The 18,685-nt window shown below is 41.8% G+C and overlaps 1 protein-coding gene across 3 annotated transcripts in view; it reads right to left on the bottom strand.

Moving 5' to 3' along the window:
• The window catches only part of trps1 (trichorhinophalangeal syndrome I), a 124,976-nt gene that overhangs the window by 71,282 nt on the left and 35,009 nt on the right, over positions 1-18,685 (bottom strand). The gene's annotated exons all lie outside the window — the stretch shown is intronic.

Raw genomic sequence — 18,685 nt, 5'->3', positions numbered from 1 at the left:
CACATCAAAACTCAAACCATATCAGAGAAGGCTGGGATGGCGCGGGAGGGATGGTAGAGAGAGGGTGAGGCAAGTGGGGGGAGACGGAGAGAGAGAGACGGGGGGGAATGGCCAACAGACAACCACATCAAACCACACATCCCATATCAGAAAGATGGATGAGGGTGGCGGCAGACTGCGATTCATCCCCTGCAGCCCTCCAAATTCCTCTTCCCTTCTTGCATCTCTTTCGATCACTTTCTGGCTTCTCATCTCTCACTGTCCCTCGTGCTCCGTCTGTGTCACCTCTTCTTTATTCTCTTTTAAAAACAAATTCCCAGTTTGCTTTAACCCCCTTCTCGTCTCCCCTTTCTCTCCCTCAACTCATCTTGCCACCGTGCTCATAACCAGCGTAAAATGCCTGAAAAGCACTTACCGCGATGCATTTTAGTCATTTTTTAAAACTTTCACATGCGAGAATAATTGCAACAATAACAGTGATTCCATCATTAAATGTTTTTTTTCTGTTCCTGCCCCTTCCCTCCCTCTGTCGCCCCCCTTCCTCCCACCATCCCTTCCCTCCCTTATAATCACTATACAAAGCCATCAAATAACCAACCATGTGTTTTATGTTAAACCATAATGTTCCTTTTGTTTGAAAAGAGAACAATTGTGGTCGTATTGTTCACAACAGTCATGACAGAGAGACAGAGATATTGTGTGTGTGTGTGTGTGTGTGTGTGTGTGTGTGTGTGTGTGTGTGTGTGTGTTTTCTGAGCATGTGTGTGTGTGCGTGCGTGCGTGTGTTTATTTGTGGTCGTTCAGTTCATATTCAGTCGTAAACACAGTCAACCCATTGACCCATACGCTGTGTTTGTATGCGTGCGCGAGTGTGTGTGTGCGTGTGTGAGTTTGGTAATAAACACAAGTGAAACCCGACAGACGCCTGATAGACGCCAAAAACTGATCACTTTTAGATCAATGCAATATGTGTGTGTGTTTGTGTGTGTGAGTAATGCGTGTTTGATGATGTGTGTGGCAGCGAGATAGCTCTGTGGTCCTGCCAGAGATAAATGCGTATTGTTATTTGCTGATAGCGAACTGCAAACAGTTAAAGCATGAGAGAAAGAACACACACGCTCTTCAGAAGGGAAGGGGAATACAGCTGAAAGCAGATAATCAGCTGGACGTAAACAAACAGATCGGGATACACGTAAACATATTAAAAGGGACCATATTCTGTAATGTAATCTAGTGGATTAGGAAAGAAAAGAGAAAACAAACGCGCACACAAACGCAGAAGAAGAGAAGGCGGACGGCCGAGTGACAGCTGCTTTTCTTCGCTGAATCCAATTCTCTCTCTTTCGAGTGTTTTAACGTTTTTTCTTTCCTTCGCCTTTCTCTACCATACAACTATTAAACTAAAGCAATTTATGTCTGCGAGGGCCCACGCCTAGACCAGCCCTGGCACTCACTGTGTGTGTCTGCATGAGTGTGTGTGTGTGAGGGAGAGTGAGTGAGCGCAGGGAGCGGAGGAAAATCTCATCTGATGTTCACCACACCCAGTCAGAATTCATCATTCGCACACACACACACACAGTGGAAAACTACAGATCGTTGTGGTAAAGCAATGAGGCTGAAATCCCGACCTAAGAAGCACTGACTGACCTAACTGTGTTTCCATCTGCCCCGTAAGATCTCCGTGGCGACTGCGAAAGTTAATCAAAGCGATAATAAGAAAATTACGAATGATTTTGCCGAAGCGTGAAATCAACAATCAGGCTAATACGCGTTACTTGCATGCCCCCAAGATGTGGGCAAGAAGACGAGGTGCGTGTTGAAAGGCTGTACCGTATGTTTTCTTTTTCTGTCTCTCTGTGTGAGTGTGTGTGTCAGTGTCGCAGTACAGCCTTTGTCTGCTTCAGGCTGTATACACAGACTGGAACCATTACTATCAACTACAATTAGGTACAACCCACCACAACATACCGCATAACAACTACTGCTACTAGCTACAATTAGAGCCTATACACCACAATGGCCCCAATGCCATCGTCAGGATAAATGCGTCTGTTAATCATTTCCATCAACTACAATTAGCCCAAACGCCAGTGAGGCTTTTTATCTCAAATTGCCAAAAATCACCCCCAGAGACCTGTTGAAGGACGTACCAAGAGCGGTGTGGGATGTTTCGGTAGTATGTCTGGCCAAGGTAGGGAAAACATATTGGAGAGTTTAATCTGTGTTACATGTTTGTAGCTTGGTGTTAAGCAACTTTTATCAAAATAGCACTGTATATCATTGCAGTGTTATCCCCCTTGTTTGTTGTTCTTGAAGCAAGTTAAATGTCACAGGCAGAAGTTATAACCTCTGGTAGGGCCGTGCTACTGATGGGCCCGAACAAAAGCTAATCAATGCCAGTATCTCATGTCAGGGACTGACTGCAAATCACCCTAAGTAAACAACTCGGACTACAAAAACAACAAATCATTTCAATATCAGTGAATCAGTCGTTTATCCAATCATCATTTAGTCTGTTACATATCAGAAAATAATGAAATTGTCTATCATAATATCCATTTGCCCTGAGATGTCGTCTTTAAATTGCTTGTTTTGTCAGACCAACAGTCCAAATCTCACTCAGTTCGGAAAAAAATAGCAAAAACACACATTTGAGCAAATGTTTAGCATTTCTGTTTGGAAACTTAAACATTTAGTGGTCAAACCTCTTTTGTCTTGTACTAAAAAGGGTCTTTGTGTTTCGTGAAAGATTTAAAGGAGACACATTATGCTCACTTTCAGGTTCATCATTTCATTTTGGGTTACTACTAGAATAGGTTTACATGCTTTAATGCTCAAAAAACACATCAGTTTCCTCATACTGTCCAGTGCAGCGTCACTGTATTCCCCCTCTGTCTGAAACGCTGTTTTGGCTCCTGTCTCTTTAAGGCCCCACTTCTGAATACCTAGTCTGCTCTGATTGGTCAGCTCACACACGCCTGAGACAGCATCGCTTACTGCAGCAGATCAGCTGTGCTATATCAATTCTTTCATGCCAAACTACCTGCTATGCATAAATTATGCAAATGTGGGCACGGTGACGTAGTGTGATGTCACAAAGTCACGGAATTAAAGGCGAGACTACTGACGAGGTGTTTCAGGAGCAGTGTTTTCTGTGGGAGAGAGGAGCTTCTGCTGGTGCTGACATTGGCCTTTTTTAACTTCCAAAGCCTTTGTATATGTATAAGAAGATATATACACTGAAGAAAAGGAAAACAATGAAAAAGCACAATAGGCCTCCTTTAAGTTCGATACTGTGCCACTCCAACACAATCACTTGTACACTATCACCACATAACACTGAATGTATTACGTAACATATCAAATAGCCTCTTTTTCTTTCAGATAACATAGTTCGATTTCACTAATGGGAAAAAGAGATTACCAGTACATCTCGACCATTTTCACTCATTGACTCCGAGCTAATTCTGTAAATGCGTATCATTATGTCACTGATACCGAATCTCAGCCACACATTTCTTCTGCTCTCAGATAGCTTTGCTGCTCTCCTCCCCTGTGGGACAGCTGTAGTTGGCATCTCCATCTTTCATAAACAAAGGATTAATGTGCAACATATGAAGAAATAACGCTGAAGGCAAGGTCTCTTTACACACAGAGATCCCTCTCAAGCTTTTCTTGATCTGCGTCATTCCGTGTCTTCATAATGCTCTCAGTCTTTGTCCCTACGTTTCCTGCTCCTCATCATCTGTCCTCACTTTTTTTCGGTGCTGCCATGCATCTTCCTCTGCTTCACAATGTCTTTTGAAGGTTTTGGAAATGATAGACAGATTTGTGGATAGGTGTGAGTAGACTGAGGAGAGAAGGGAGAGTGTGAAAGTAGTAAATGGAAGGAGGGGAGGAAAGGCTTTAGATAGTACAGAGAATATATTTTCTTCATTTAAAAAGAAAAAAGAGATCGTCTGGGGAAATGGATAGACAGAAATAGGAGCAAAGGAAGGAGTGAAGGAGGAGAGAAAAAAGACAGGAGGCAAAGAGCAGATGAGCCCCACATACTAATGAGCATCCTCAGAACATCTACTCCTAATCTCCAAAGTGAGTTTAAGTTTTGGAAACAGCACAGTGTTTATTAGCCACAATCGGGCTTCTGCAGAGGGGCACTACATACACAACCTCTCTTCCCGCTTCAAAGTTACTGTGGGACAACGGAAATAACTTCCCATTATTTAAACTTTTCAACCGATTCGAGCACAGTTTGGGCCCAATTTGTCCCAAACTCCAAGATGGAGTCGTGCATCAGGTCAGGCATCCAGCTGGTTGCCCCTCAAATAACATGCAGCAACACACAGCGGGGTTCCTGGTTTATTTTGCCAATATTTTACTTAATAAATAAATTATTTCCCAGATGTCGTCTTCTGAATTCCTTTTTTTTTTTAAAGTGACGGGGAATTTGAAGAATGAAGGCCATTGACAGCGAGTATGTGTGAATGTGTGTACAGTCAGGGTTAATGGCACACTGAATAAATTAAACAAAGTCACTTTAAGTTGAAAATACTTTAAGCAGCTGAATTAATGCAAGAGCAAATTGACTTGATAAAATATTTCCTCTTTGTTTTCCTCTTAATCTGCAATTTGGATGTGTGAGCAGTTTTAAGCTCATATTCATGTGATCTGTCAGATTAATATTTGTGGTGTATTTTTAAGCATCAATGCTAAATGTCCTTTAGCATATGATGACTTTGACACCGTTAGATTTGGTACAAAATGCTATAGGGCTGGGCAATATATCGGTATATCGTTATTGTGATCTGAGACTATACAGTAGATCATCGTAGATTTTGGATATTGTCATATGGCATAAGTGTTGTCTTTTCCTGTTTTCCAAGGCTACATTACAGAAAAGTGTAGGGGAATCCTCGAGTAACTCATGATAAGATTCACGATACGTTGCCCACGATAACGATAGTATCGCGATACAGTGATTCTGTGATAATCGATGCATATCATCTAATGATACACCACGATATGTGTCTAACTCAAGAATACAAAATACCCCTGAAGAAGCAAAGAGCAGGAATTATGTATTTTGTGAAGCTGAAAGGTTCAGCATTTATGCTAGAAAAACACTCAAATGATTGATGGGCTGACAAAGCAGCTGCAGATTAATTTTCTGTGGATTGATTGATTGATGAGTTTATTGATTTTTTTCCTCTCTACAGTCAATGTGTCCAATAATTTGGCACAACGAAAATGTGATTTTCATTGGATTTTCCATTTAAAAAGCCACTGCATTGATATCTTTTCTGTGCACAGCCAGGGTCTGCTGCTTAAACATTGTATTTTACTCCAAATAAATACCATTGAGGTAGCTGCCAGAAACCTGAAACACATCACTTCCTGTCTGTAAAAAAGAATTTCCCTGAAAGGACCCGGTAGACACCAGCTGTTGTTGTTGTTGCAAAGTGTCAAAGCTTTCAGGACTGTGTTGTATCACTCAGCAGTCATTTATTTCTATGAAAAAGTCACAGATTATTACTTCTAGGAAGGCCACTGATGCACAAAATGGCAGTCACGCTGAAATGGCTTGTAGCCTTGGGTTACGTGTCGGTGAATGAAAGCAGCTGAAGAAAATATTAATGAAAGCAAGCACGTGACCGTTTTAGTACCCACACAGACAAAACAGATCAGTCCGTGAAACCAAGCCTATTTAGAGCGGTGGGATAATAATAGGAATCGGCCACAAGTGCACGCTGCTCGTGAGCGCTGGATGGGAGCACGGGTGTGTCGGAGGGGATAAGGAGGGGGCAAAGAGTCGGCCGAAGGTAGCATTTCTAGGGTTTTATTTTTTTAGGGAAGAGGGGGGGGGACAAGAAACAGCTTGGAATTGATTTTGCAGAGGCAGGAGTCTAATTGAAGATAGGGAGGGGGGGGTTGGGGGAGAAACAGAAGGAGAGAGAGACAGAGAGGGGGGACAACATAAAATCACTGCGAGACGGGGTCCACCTGCCATTTTAAGACTAAAAGCTTTCAGTTGCCTGCTAGGCCCCTAATCAATGCCAGAACTCTTACTTACACACACACACACACACACTCTTCATCTGTTGTGTAGCAGGGCCCCAATTCATTCCTGCCACGGATCAAGCAAATCACACACACACACAAAAACGCACACACACGTATAGACTCACATGCAGACACACTCTGACAGAGTGTAGGACTCATTTGTAATGGGGTAACAGCATGCAAAATATGTCATCTTAAATGTCAAACTTAATCAGAGGTTCACATTTCAATACCTCTCTCGCTCTCTCTTGTTCTGAGAGTCCCTCCCTCAGCTCCTTCGCCCCTTCGAGCTGCCTCTCTCTGCCCTCTATTCTCTGTATCAGTCTCTTTCTCACCAACACACACAAACCGATACGGAGGACACACCTCCCTCTGTCAGCTCCTCTCCCTATCTGTCCATCTTTCATGTAGCTCTTTCAGTTAATCTCTTGCTTCCACTCGCCCTCATACATTTCCTTCCCTCCTCTCTGCTGCTGTCTCGTTCTCAATCTCAATTCCTCTTCTCCCTTTACCTCTGGGGTCGTAACATGAATCTGGAGTGTATGCGTTTGTGTGTTTGTATAGGTGTAGGCGTCGATGGTACAACAACTTTAATCACCCCACGTGACTGACAGATGGACATCTATTCGTTAAACACAGCAAAGACATGTTAGACACGGGTGTAAATGGAAAGACTGCCATTTTATCTTATTTCAGGTCTTTTACAAATAACACATCAGGCAAATATACTTATACTATACTTAGTGTATGCAGAACAAACAACAGAAAGCACAGTCAAACTCCTAGATTCTCAAACAAAAGTTTAACAACTATTTTTTATAGTTTTTCCCGATTTATTTTGATTATTCTCTAAATCAACGTTGTTGCACTTACTGATTATGAGCTATGATTGCTTTCATTTGGTAAAAGTAAACAGAGAAATACTATAAAGTGCTGCAGGAAAGAGTCCTAAAATCTGCATTTTTGTACTTCAGGTTTTAGGACTTTTTAGCCCTAAAATAAGGGCTGTGGTTCCACAAGAACATAAAATATGTCAGTAAATACCCCATGTTTGAAGTCAAAAGCATTTACATGTCTTTAAAACGGTGGCAAAATGAGACTACAGAAGTTGTCTGGGACAAGACTCATCCACTCACTAGTCAGTCTTTATTTGCTGCTATTCTAACTCTAACTGTACGACTTGTACATTGATCAAAAGTATCATAAACTTGTGTTGCCACAAAACGTATTTTCTGCGGTGATCCCCATCCCATATGCTTTCTGCAGAGGGAACCACGGTGATGCTAACTTCCGGGTTAGCCTACAAAAATATGTCATCTCTGCAGCACTCTAATCAGCACAAGCTCTGCGGTACAACAAACACAGATTCAGAAACCAACAGTGGAAGATGCACTTCTTTTACGACAGCAGAGCCCCTGAAGACGACTGCATCCATGTTGCATGCACCCAAATACACACTTACACAACCCTCGAACAGCCCCCCCGCTACACAAACTTTATTAAAAGTCTATTAGAGGAGTCTGACCTCGAATAACTACATTGGATTACTGCACCACACAGGGTCTGGAAAGCACTGCACTGTATGTGTGGGTAAGTGTGTGTGTAATACTCTGTAGGAGGGCTGTTTACCCCTTTAGGCAGAACACTGGTTAACACCAGTCACACACAGACATGAACACATAACTGGGAGCTGTCCAGTATAACCATGGTCTTTTGGCTACTGATCGCTTTGGGGCCGTTCAAGTGCAACTCAAAAACTGCTGAGAAAAGAAGAGTGTCTCTTTTAACTGGTCTACAAATTGAAACAGCTGATTTTCTGCCTTTAAGCTCAATTAACTCTTTAACTTTACAACACACAGAAAATGCGACCAGTTGCAGAAACCCACTTTATCAACTGTGACTTACTTGACACGGCACAAACTAGCTGTTTTTCAACTGGAAAGGCAAATCTGAAGGCGCTACGCTCACGCCCTGGGACTCACAGTCTATAAAACTTTATTTAAAGTGTGTGTCGAGGCCCACAGGTGGGTCAGAGGAGTATAAAAACAGGTTAGTCAGTTTCTCCAAAGGAACAGATTTGAACTTATTGTGCTGTTAAAGCTTTTCTTGCCAAATTGGTGGAGGTTAGCAGGTTAAAACAAGGTACGTTCTCTTAGATTAGCCCACACAATAGACTGTCTGTGTGCATGTCAGACTATTACAGTGAAATAGCCGCCAAGAGGTTGCTGGTTCAGTTCCCAATGGGGCTATAAATGATGCTGAAATAAATCAGTGTTACAACACACACACATGCATGAATCCAGGCTGCTACTTCAAAGGCATTCACACTGCATCCAAATCTTACACATGCACACACACAACTTTGTTTTATAATCAAATCAGACATTTATTCACATAAATACATACACGTGCAGGTGTGTGTTCGTGCGTACGTCTGGATTTCTGCATTTCTTCTCGGCAATTTGTGACGTTTTGGTAAAATAGTGTAACAGAAGACACACACACAGTCGCAGACTATATATCTCTTCTGCTATTTCAATAATCTGTGACCTGAGAGTTTATAAGACTCAATAGTCTGGCCTCTGGAATGACTGTCTGGATTTTAACTTTATATACACACACACACACACATACACACACAAAGCTCCCCTGCTATGGTCCTTAGAGTCTACTCCGTCTGTGTGTGAATGTGTGTGTGGAGCATACCATGTGTGTGTGGTCACGTCTAAGAGAGCTCCTTTAAAAATGGATCCCTCTCTGTCTCTCTCTGATGATGTCACCTTAACCAATATTAGCGGCGCGCGAATTGTGGTCAACAGCTATATGTTGCATGTGTCTGTGTGTGTATTTATGTGCATGTGTGTGTGTGTGTGTGGAGTTGCATTTATAACTTTAAGGATAAATCATACAGCTGTCACGTCGCAGCAGTTTCACACATGCGGGATGATAAAAAACACACACACACACACTCACACACACACAGACCGACTATAAGGATTGTGTGTGTGTGTGTGAGTGTAATTAATAATGTTAAACTGGCTGCCAGGAGACAGAGGTGGACTTTATGAAGTTTATATTATTTTTTTGTGGCCGCACTATGTAGTTTTAGTGGAGAAACCTACTGTTTCACTTAGACCCTGCCACCTTTCTAGATTCGAACAGTGATCTGGGGACATTATTTTCCTCTGAGAACAGCTTGTTTATTCAGTTATGACATTTTTTTTATATTATTTATATTTATATTAAAATTCTGAGTTTCAATTTCTTTCAAAACTACACAGTGCCCCTTTAACAAATCTTTCAATATAGAGCAAATATACACACACATCCACACAGGGATTGATTAACAATTACATCTCTTATTTTTTTTTTTAAAACATAAACAAATTAGTTCCACCATTTGCATCTAATCATTCGCATTATTTAAAAATAATCCAAACTTTAATCAAATCCCCATTTCGTTTCTTCAAGCACCACACACACGGTGGACATTACACACACACACACACACACACACACACCAATCACTAGGTTGAAATCTGTTGCTGCACTAAACCGAACCGAACAAACAACAAACTGTTTTTTGGATGCAAAAGTGTTGGATTCCTTCAAACCAAAAACAAAAACATTTTTATGCTGCGATTAAAGTATTAAATCACAGCCTTTAATACCAAAGGGAACACGCTGACAGTATACAGAGATACACAATAAAAACACTTTATATGCTCACAAAAGAAAAACACATCAAAAGCAGTGTCTGATAAATAATTAAAGGGCGTCCTCCAAATCCGAGCACTATTGTATTAAAGAGACGTCTGTTTTGAAAAGCCTCTTTTTAAAACAAAGAGTAAAAAAAGACAAAATACAAGAGAGAGAGAGAGAGAAAACGTCCATGGTGGTAGCACAAAAAAACACAACACGACAAGAAAATATGAATATTAAATAAAGAACAACCCACAATATCAAAATCTTACGATAACAATTATGCATTTTTGCATGAAAACTTATTTAGCTTGATTTGACAAATACACAAAACATATGACGTATCTAAATCCCCTAAAACAACTGTTTTAGAGAGCGACACGGGCCCTGACTTTCTATGTTTGTGTTCAAAGACAGGACGATGGAGTCTATCTCAGGATATTGATTTACTGTGTAACTATCAGAAACAGTTTAACTCTGCACACTGAGGGCGCACCATCTCACAAACACTGGCTGTAACAGTCAAAAAGCCAGAAACAGTTTGGTGCCGCTTACAAAGAATGGACTCAGCACGCTGTTCGGCAGCTGCAGCGAAAAGCTTTATCCTGTGGGTCGGGTTTTTCTACCATCGATTGTTGGGTTTTTACAGATAATCTGCAGTTCAGCTTTAAAATCTGATTTATTTTTACTTTTTGAAGTTATTTTGGTTATAAAGGATGTTTCCTTTCATCTCACCACGGTGCTGTCAAGCAACAGTTTCCCTGTCCTGGTCTTTTTGCATGTGTCAGTGCTGAGAAATAAATCATGTCATTTTCTGAACTTGTGAATGAAAATGAAAATGTGAACTTGCATGCAAACACATTCTTTCTTATGTTTTTTCCCTTCATTTTGTGTTCTGACATAGTATCTGAAGTTCAGTTTTTCCACCGGCTAATAAACCCGTAACAACACACAGAGCACTGTGTTAACTTACTGCTAATGCAGAACGAACATTTACTACTGCTGCAGCTTCACATTGAAAGCATTTAACTGGTGAAACACAAGTTGACTTTTATTAGGAAGCAGGCAAGTCACAGGTAATGTGTTCAGTGAGTTTAGCATTTTAGTGCTATCGTTAATCAAGAATGTGTCTAAGGAAGCAAAACAACCGTCATTTTCAGCATTTGTTGACAGTGGATTAGTTTGAAATATGACAGTTTTATACAGTTTGTGGGAGTAACAGACCAAGAATGAGCGGTTCGATTAAGAGCTGTGGGCGACAGACAGCACACCTCCAACTTCTCGGTGAAGTAACCAACTCCTTTTCCCTCATTAACGTTATCAGGTTCCCTTTTAACACTGGGTCTATATCCCAAATATTGCCTAAAAGGTGCTTTGGCTTTGTGCTTTGACAACAAATCCTCTGTCATCATCTCTTTACTCTCATCATGTGATAAGTCAAACGTCACTCCTGCTACTTTGCGCTGCAGGCTCCATCATCCGACTAAGTATTAATTGTGGGTGGTGGGCAATTGATCTAACTGGTTAATGCCCGGACAACGTGCTACAACGACAACTGCGGCAAGCCTAGTACACGTGAGGAAGTTCTTCAGTGATTGTTGTAGAATTTGTTTTGTGAGTCAAGACGCTGGCAGGACTGATGGGACTTGCTGTCCTACACCTGCACTTGAAGTCATCCTGGAGCAGCGAATGACTTTGTGTTTCTTTTTCTAAATTCAAACAAGTGTGATCGGCTCTCATCTGGTTGTTGCCCACATTGCCTCAGGGAACATTTGCGTTAAGCAAAGCTTTTTTCAACTTTTCCCTATAGTGCCACTGAGCAACACCAGGTCCCTCTTACAATGAAAAGCAGCCTGTCGCTCCACCATGTTTTGAATCTTCGCGTGTGAATGCCACGTTAGTTTGATGAGTGGTGGCAGATGCCTCGCAGAGAAGAAGGGGGGCAAAGCAGAAAGGACGAGAGAGATAGCAGAGTGGAAACAGGCTTTTCACACTTTACGAAGAAAGAGAGCCCCACATGAAAAAAAAAGACTGTCGCACCTGAACGCTGTCTCCTCCCCCTGCCCCCCTTCTCTCTTGCTCTTCTTCACTCTTTATTCGCTCGCCGATACCATTTCTCCTACTAGTGTGAAAGCGTGGGAGGAGGTAGAAGTGTGTGTGTGTGTGTGTGTGTGTGTGTGTGTGTGTGTGTGTGTGTGTGTGTGTGTGTGTGTGTGTGTGTTTGTGTGTGTGTGTGTGTGTGTGTGTGTGTGTGTGTAAAGTGGAGACCTGACAACTTCCTCTCAACTTCCTGTGATCAGAGCTCGGGGGTTGCTGGGGGACAACCAGGAAATTACACACACACGCACAAACTGGGTCATAGTAATGTGAGCAGACTGAACAATAAACTAATGTGTTTTTGTAAGTTGGTGAACAGCAATACATTGAAGTGAAAAGTGATTTAATAATGATATTTTCTTTGAAAATATATTAAATTACTATTAGTATATAATAAGTAATAACCACTATCGCCTGAATGATGTAATACATTACACAGTGTGCACAATGTAAGGAAAGATAGTTTAAATCTACACACAAAACACATCTGCGTGCACAAGACACACAGACTGTAGTTCAGCACACACACACAAACACACACAGAACAAAAAAGAGGAAGGAGGTGGCAGCGCTGCCCAGTGTTTCACAATAAAAGCTGAGATTCAATCACTTCCTTACACTGCGTGCATACAGTGCATGCATATGCATTTGTGTGTGTGTGTGTGTGTGTGTGTGTGTGTGTGCTTGATTATAACGGAGGAAGACAATGTATTCTTTCCTCATTTTCGGCACTAACTCGTGTTTGTCACACACTTATTTATGGGAGCAGATGTGCTCGGGCCCAGACGCACACACACAAACACATGCATGTGAAGGACACTGAGACAGTTTAGAAAAGCCTTGGGGCTCAGTCTGAGCTTTCATTTCCTCTATCCTGCATAACAACTGACAAATACACACACACACACATGCACAAGATCCACACAGACAGACAGCGAGCGGATGGTTATCAGACTTTTGTCCTGCCCAGAGGGACTACAGAGACATCTAGCTCTAAGAGAATTACTTCAGAACCCCATTCTGCATTAAAACAATCAAGAACATGGACTAGAAAACCGACTGAACGATAATCATCCAGCCTGGGATGAAAATTAACGAGTGAAATAAGAAAAGAAAAAAAAGCAATTTTTCTCACAATTATGCCTAAAATGAAAATCCCAGCGATGGAGTCATCATCCATCAGAGACCACCAAAAAGAAGACACTGAGGAGGTTTCCTGCAAATCACCATGTATCCATTTTATATTTTGTGATAGCTAAAAAGGTGTTACCTGGAGCTTTCACTTTGATTTCTACGAGTTAGAGAAGACACAGACAATAAGAGCGGGGTTAAGAAGTCAGTCCAAGTCTGAGGGGGCCTTCAACTCTTCATGACGTGTCAAGTTTTTGTTTTAACTTCAGGCTATATTTCTTTTCTACAAGAGCAAGTGTCACACTCATCACAAGGAGGATACCTCAAGTAACTCACAGGAAAAGCTTTCATCATCCTCTTAGAGGCGATAAAAGTTCTTCTACTAATTAAAGCCGCTGCTTTGTCGCCCGGCGGAACAGTGATGGAGAAGGTTTACCTGAAATAAAAAAAAAGAGGGGTGGGCCTCCAAGCTCACATCATCCAGCTCTCCTGCGTAACAGCCACACACTGCTTTTCTCACTCATTTTCATCTTTAATCATCCCCTCACCCCACACACACAGAGCTTTCCTGTGCTTGGGGAAGTTGCAGGTCGTTGCGACATCAATGTTTGAGATAAAAGCTCCTTAACACACACACACACACACACACACACACACACACACACTTGGTTTAAGACTTTGTTTTAGGTTTATCGTAAAGAAGTTTTTAGGAGTAAATTGAATTTATAGAAGCTGTAAGAGTTTACATAAACACATATTTATGGGAGTGTGTGATGTTCAACAGAGACAATGCAATAGTCTTGTTTCACACCCAAAGTCACTCCTGTGTGTTTGCACATCACACCACCACAGTTCTATACCAGTTTTTTTTTTGTTTTTTTTTGGGAGTGTCCCTGTTTAACCTACAGCGTATAAATCCTGCTGTATCAGGATTTCCACCTGCATGCACATGTATATGAAAGGCAATGCAGTCTTCACACTGCCTAGAGAGATTGTAAATAACCATAAGTCAAGAGTTTTCACAAAGCTACGAAGATGCAGTTGCTGAGTTTATTCCATATAAACATGACAAGATAAACATGTCTGAAGGTGAACGTTCTAGACAAGAGATGCGATTTGAAAAATAAATATGTCCCCACTAATTTTTTTTAAATAATAAACATTGCAACACGATTGTGGAACGGATGGGAAACAACATCCCGAATGTTGTTTTTCTGAGTTTAACTCTTCAGGCAGTTGCTGTATTGCTCAGCTTTAAAGGGCGGATAACATTCCTGTAGCAGTCAAACTTAGTATCTGAACACATGAAATAGGCTCCTGTTGTTAAGCATTGTCTCCTAACTCATGTAGCTGTACTACGAAAGTGTCTGCAACACAACAAACACGCTCAGCCTTAAAATTTCTTTCCCCGCTAATTTACATTTCCAAGTATTTATATGGGGATTTTTCTGCCTCCATTAAATACTGGAGGAAACAATGGCAAGTTGCAACAAGACCCCCAACCGGACTTGAAGAATGTTGATATTGAATGAGCAGCGTCTTCGGGCCCAGACACACCAAACCGACATCAAAGAACTAGCGGGGACTGTTGCATTGCCTCGTGTCACCTGTGTCTCGGCCAAAAAGATTCACTCAAACACACCGCAAAGGCTACAGCCGACGGCCAACTAGCTTGTACGTTCTTCACCTGCGTGAGAGGAAATACCTCTCCATACCACCAGGTGGCGATATTCTATACTGCCTTGAAACTACAATGACAGGCTCATGAAGCTTTCCCTTTCTCGCTCACGGATTCACTGTCAGTCACAGTGATTTCTCTCGCAGGCTCCACCGCAGATTCCACATGCTCAGTCGGCTGAAATGCAGCCGACAAGGGTTGACTAGCGCCAACAGTGCACGACACACCGCATTAACTAGGGCCATAGACTGTCAACAATGTCCATTGGTTTGTCAAGGCCCTATAGGAACCCTCAGCTCAACGTGATGCATATTTGTCAGGTCGATGTAATGAAAAGCAACAATAAAATACAAATCAAGCTTAATATCTGCGTTTTTGTTTTATGTATCGTGTACTTTAATTGTTATCGGGCAAACAAGCTGCTAGTCTACTAAATCACTACATTACTGCAGCCTGCACCTTTAACTACAAAGCTGCTTATACACACCAAGGAGACGGCTGTAATGTACATTGATCAGATCTGATCTAATTCTGCATTCTCAACATGATAAACTGAAATCGATCACCTGTGAGTATCTGTCTCAGGCTGCTCGGGATGATTTTATGGCGGACAGGGGAGAAGAGGCTTTGCAAGTGGGATGAAGATGGCGATTATTCATGGAGTGTTGTCCTGACACGGCTCCTCTGACGGAAATATCGACAGAATGTTATCGACCTTTAGTCGTGTATTGTGGAGCAGGCGCTGGCATCCCCTCTGCAATGCACTATGGGTAAGAACTGAAAAAGCATGCAAACGGAGCCCCCGGTAAACACCTGCTGTGGAAATTCATTTTGACATCAGTTAGGTTGTTTTTGCCGTATTCTGACCTGAGGGCAGACACGGCATTGAACCTGACTTGTCTGATACAGGCTACATGCACAGTTCATTATGTAGGTTTACTGGTACTGCGTACAGATACGTTTCTTATTGAAGAAACACAGCTGCGTGCCGCTGTATTGATCCCAAAGAGTAACTAAAAGGTGATGCACATACACATCGCGCATTCTGATGCATAGTGCTTTTCCTTTATGCAAGGTCAAACCAGCCCTCCGTGTGTGTCCGCACCTGCTTTCAATGTTCCTGTACATTTAATTTACCTGTCAAATAGAAGATTTAGGATTGTGAATATAAAAGATTCCGACATCTGTCAGCTGCAAAAGCCCAAAAGATAAGCCTGGAAAAGTAGACCGATATTATCTCTTGGAGGATCGGGTGATCTTTGCGCTTGACTTCCAAAAACATTGGCAGAATTCTGGATCTCACCTCGGAAGACCTTTTTACTGGGAGTGTGATATCCAATATGCGCTCGCTATCAGCTCTTCAGGCCTCAAATTAATAGCAACACTTAACACACCCTATCTTGCCTGTTCTGTCAGAACTTATCAACCTCTTTCAGGTGCCTGCTGAAGTCATGTGACTAGATCAGGACACCTTAAGTAGGTCAAAAGATTTGCAAGCGATTCAGGTGTGGATCAGTAATAAGAGCGAAGGTATGTCATCTTTAGTTCTCACACCCATCTAACTGCTGGTACACCCTTAAAAATCAACACGCGCACACAAATACAAGCATGGACGCGCACAAACACACAGAGTTCATTGCTTAAACCTATCTAGCTGTTACTACACCCTAAATCCTTTCATCTTTTATTTCATGCCCGGCCCCTCCCTCCGTCTTTCCCTTCTTTTCATCTCCTTTTATTCGACTCTCTAATCTCTCTCTGATCTACACCGCTGATGAATGATAAAGGAAAAAGAAAAACAGCTCTTTGTACGGCTGAGACTTTCTTCCATTTTTTCCATTTTCAATTTTTACCGCAATTGACAGCTGAAAGTGTCTTCTGCATGTTGGAAAATGTTTTGTAGCCCTGAGGCCAAACCACAGATTGTGTATTGTAAAATGTCAAAAATACATGGGCATCAATGGGGAAATTATTCAGAGGTACAACTGACTGTTCCCCTCTATCTGCCTTTCGGCTATCTCCCTCACCGTCAATCAATACCTGTTGCCTGTATTTATATTTGCACTTGCACCATTACGCTCCAGACGAGCATGACTCAAACATGACAAACCGCAATTCTGGCAACGATTCAAACTCTGTAAATGCTTGACAATATCTCCTGGCGTTGACTTGCACGGAAAATACCAAAGGTCTTTAAAGTCTAATCAACTGATCCTGAGGGGAGACGCCTATCTGTCCCCAAAAACTTCCGCCAAATCTGCCCAAAGCTTGACATGCTGTGTAACGTTCACTGACAAAGAGACAGGGGAGAATATCGACTCCTCCTCTTCTTGTTGCCATCTGTTATCTTTCAACCTGTCAAACCTGCATCTCTGCATGTTTCTGGATTCAAATTTACATAATCCCTACAGAGAATACAGACGAGATGTGACTGTGGGAAACAGTGCAGAGATAAAGAGAGATGAATGAATGGATACAGTCAATTAATCAGAGTTAGGAGGAAATATAAGTGAAGCAGGAGATAAAAGACATATGATTTGTATTTCGTACTATTTCATTTTATGTCACACGGGAAATTGAGCATCTATTAGTCAAATTTTGTGGGCGCAGCTGCCGTCTTTGCGTTTGGTAATGAAAAAACTGACAATAACTGTTCTTTGACTTTAGAGACAGAGAGAGATTAAAACACAGGAACAGACCGGGAGAGATTTAAAAAGACAGCACGAAAGGGGAAGAGACGGGGAGACAGAAACAGGACGAGATGTGAATTCATTGCCTTAAAAGCAGCTCTGAGTCAAACACTGTGATAAGAATCACACGGCGCATGCACATGAGCGCACACACACACACACACACACACACACAGCCAGACATACTGATCTGTGAATCTTTACTTTGAACCTCTTTGGACAGATAAGTAGATAAGAAGTGTTCAATTACTGTTCAATTATGGTGTGCTTGTGTGTGTGTGTGCACGTTAAAGTGTGCAAATGTGTCAGAGACGAAGAAAGAGAAAGCTAGTGTGAGACAGGAGCAAGGATGAGATTCTTTCCACCTATGTGTCATTTCCTCCCGCTCTCTCTCTCCCTCTCTCTCTGCTCTCACACCATAATTTCACTATAACAGGACTTTCTATCAGCCCTCTCCTCCTCAGCGAGCCTACCTTTCAGCATCAACCTGGCAAATCTCCCTCCCCGAAGCAATAAATTCAGCTATCCCCAATAAAAGAAAACGGATTAGCGCTGTCAAACACATTGTTGATTTCTAGCCGTCTGACGATGTGTCACTAGGTGATCAAATGAAAAGTAGCCCTGTCAGATGTGATACTCTGCTCTCCGTAACAGAACTGTCTTTTCTCCTGCCGTGGATTAAAAGGGGGGGTCAGAGTTCAGAAGCAGCTGCGAGGGGCGATTCTGGAGCTGTTGCAGACTTATTGGCCAACACCGTGTCTTAAGAAGGTGATACCTAAACCGCTCCAGTCATTTTAAACAGGTGATTCCAACCTGGAGATTGTGAGGTAATTAACAGGAGAGGAAAGCAGAAAAAACATGGTTTTTTCCAACACAGCCTACGTTTAGGTAGACTTTTTAGCGGCATGGCTCTATAGATGGAAACATCAGTTGTCCTGACTGATTTTCTTGATCCACCAATTAACCCATCTCCTTACCCAGCAATCGATGTTTGGTGATCAGCCCCGAAAATCCTGATCGGAACACACTCATTTGTCTTTATTGCTAATTAGCATCATAACATGATGAACTGAGATGTTAAACATGGTAATCACATTTTATCCGCTTCACATCAGCATGTTAGAATCTTTCATTGTGAGCATGTTAGCACATTAATGTCAGATCAAAACACAGCCTCAAGATGCTAGTGCACCAAGTTAATTACTTCTTCATGTTCTGATTAAAAAAGGGCTACGAATAACAATTATTCTTATAACTGATTAATCTTCTAATATCTGCTAGTATTCGTAGTATGTATGTCTGGTCGTCCACCAACCCAAAGCGTCAT

The sequence above is a fragment of the Pagrus pagrus genome, assembly GCF_965226575.1.
Source record: "Pagrus pagrus genome assembly, chromosome: 17".
NCBI classification, from domain to species: domain Eukaryota; kingdom Metazoa; phylum Chordata; class Actinopteri; order Spariformes; family Sparidae; genus Pagrus; species Pagrus pagrus.
This window is presented reverse-complemented; position numbering and strand designations above follow the sequence as displayed.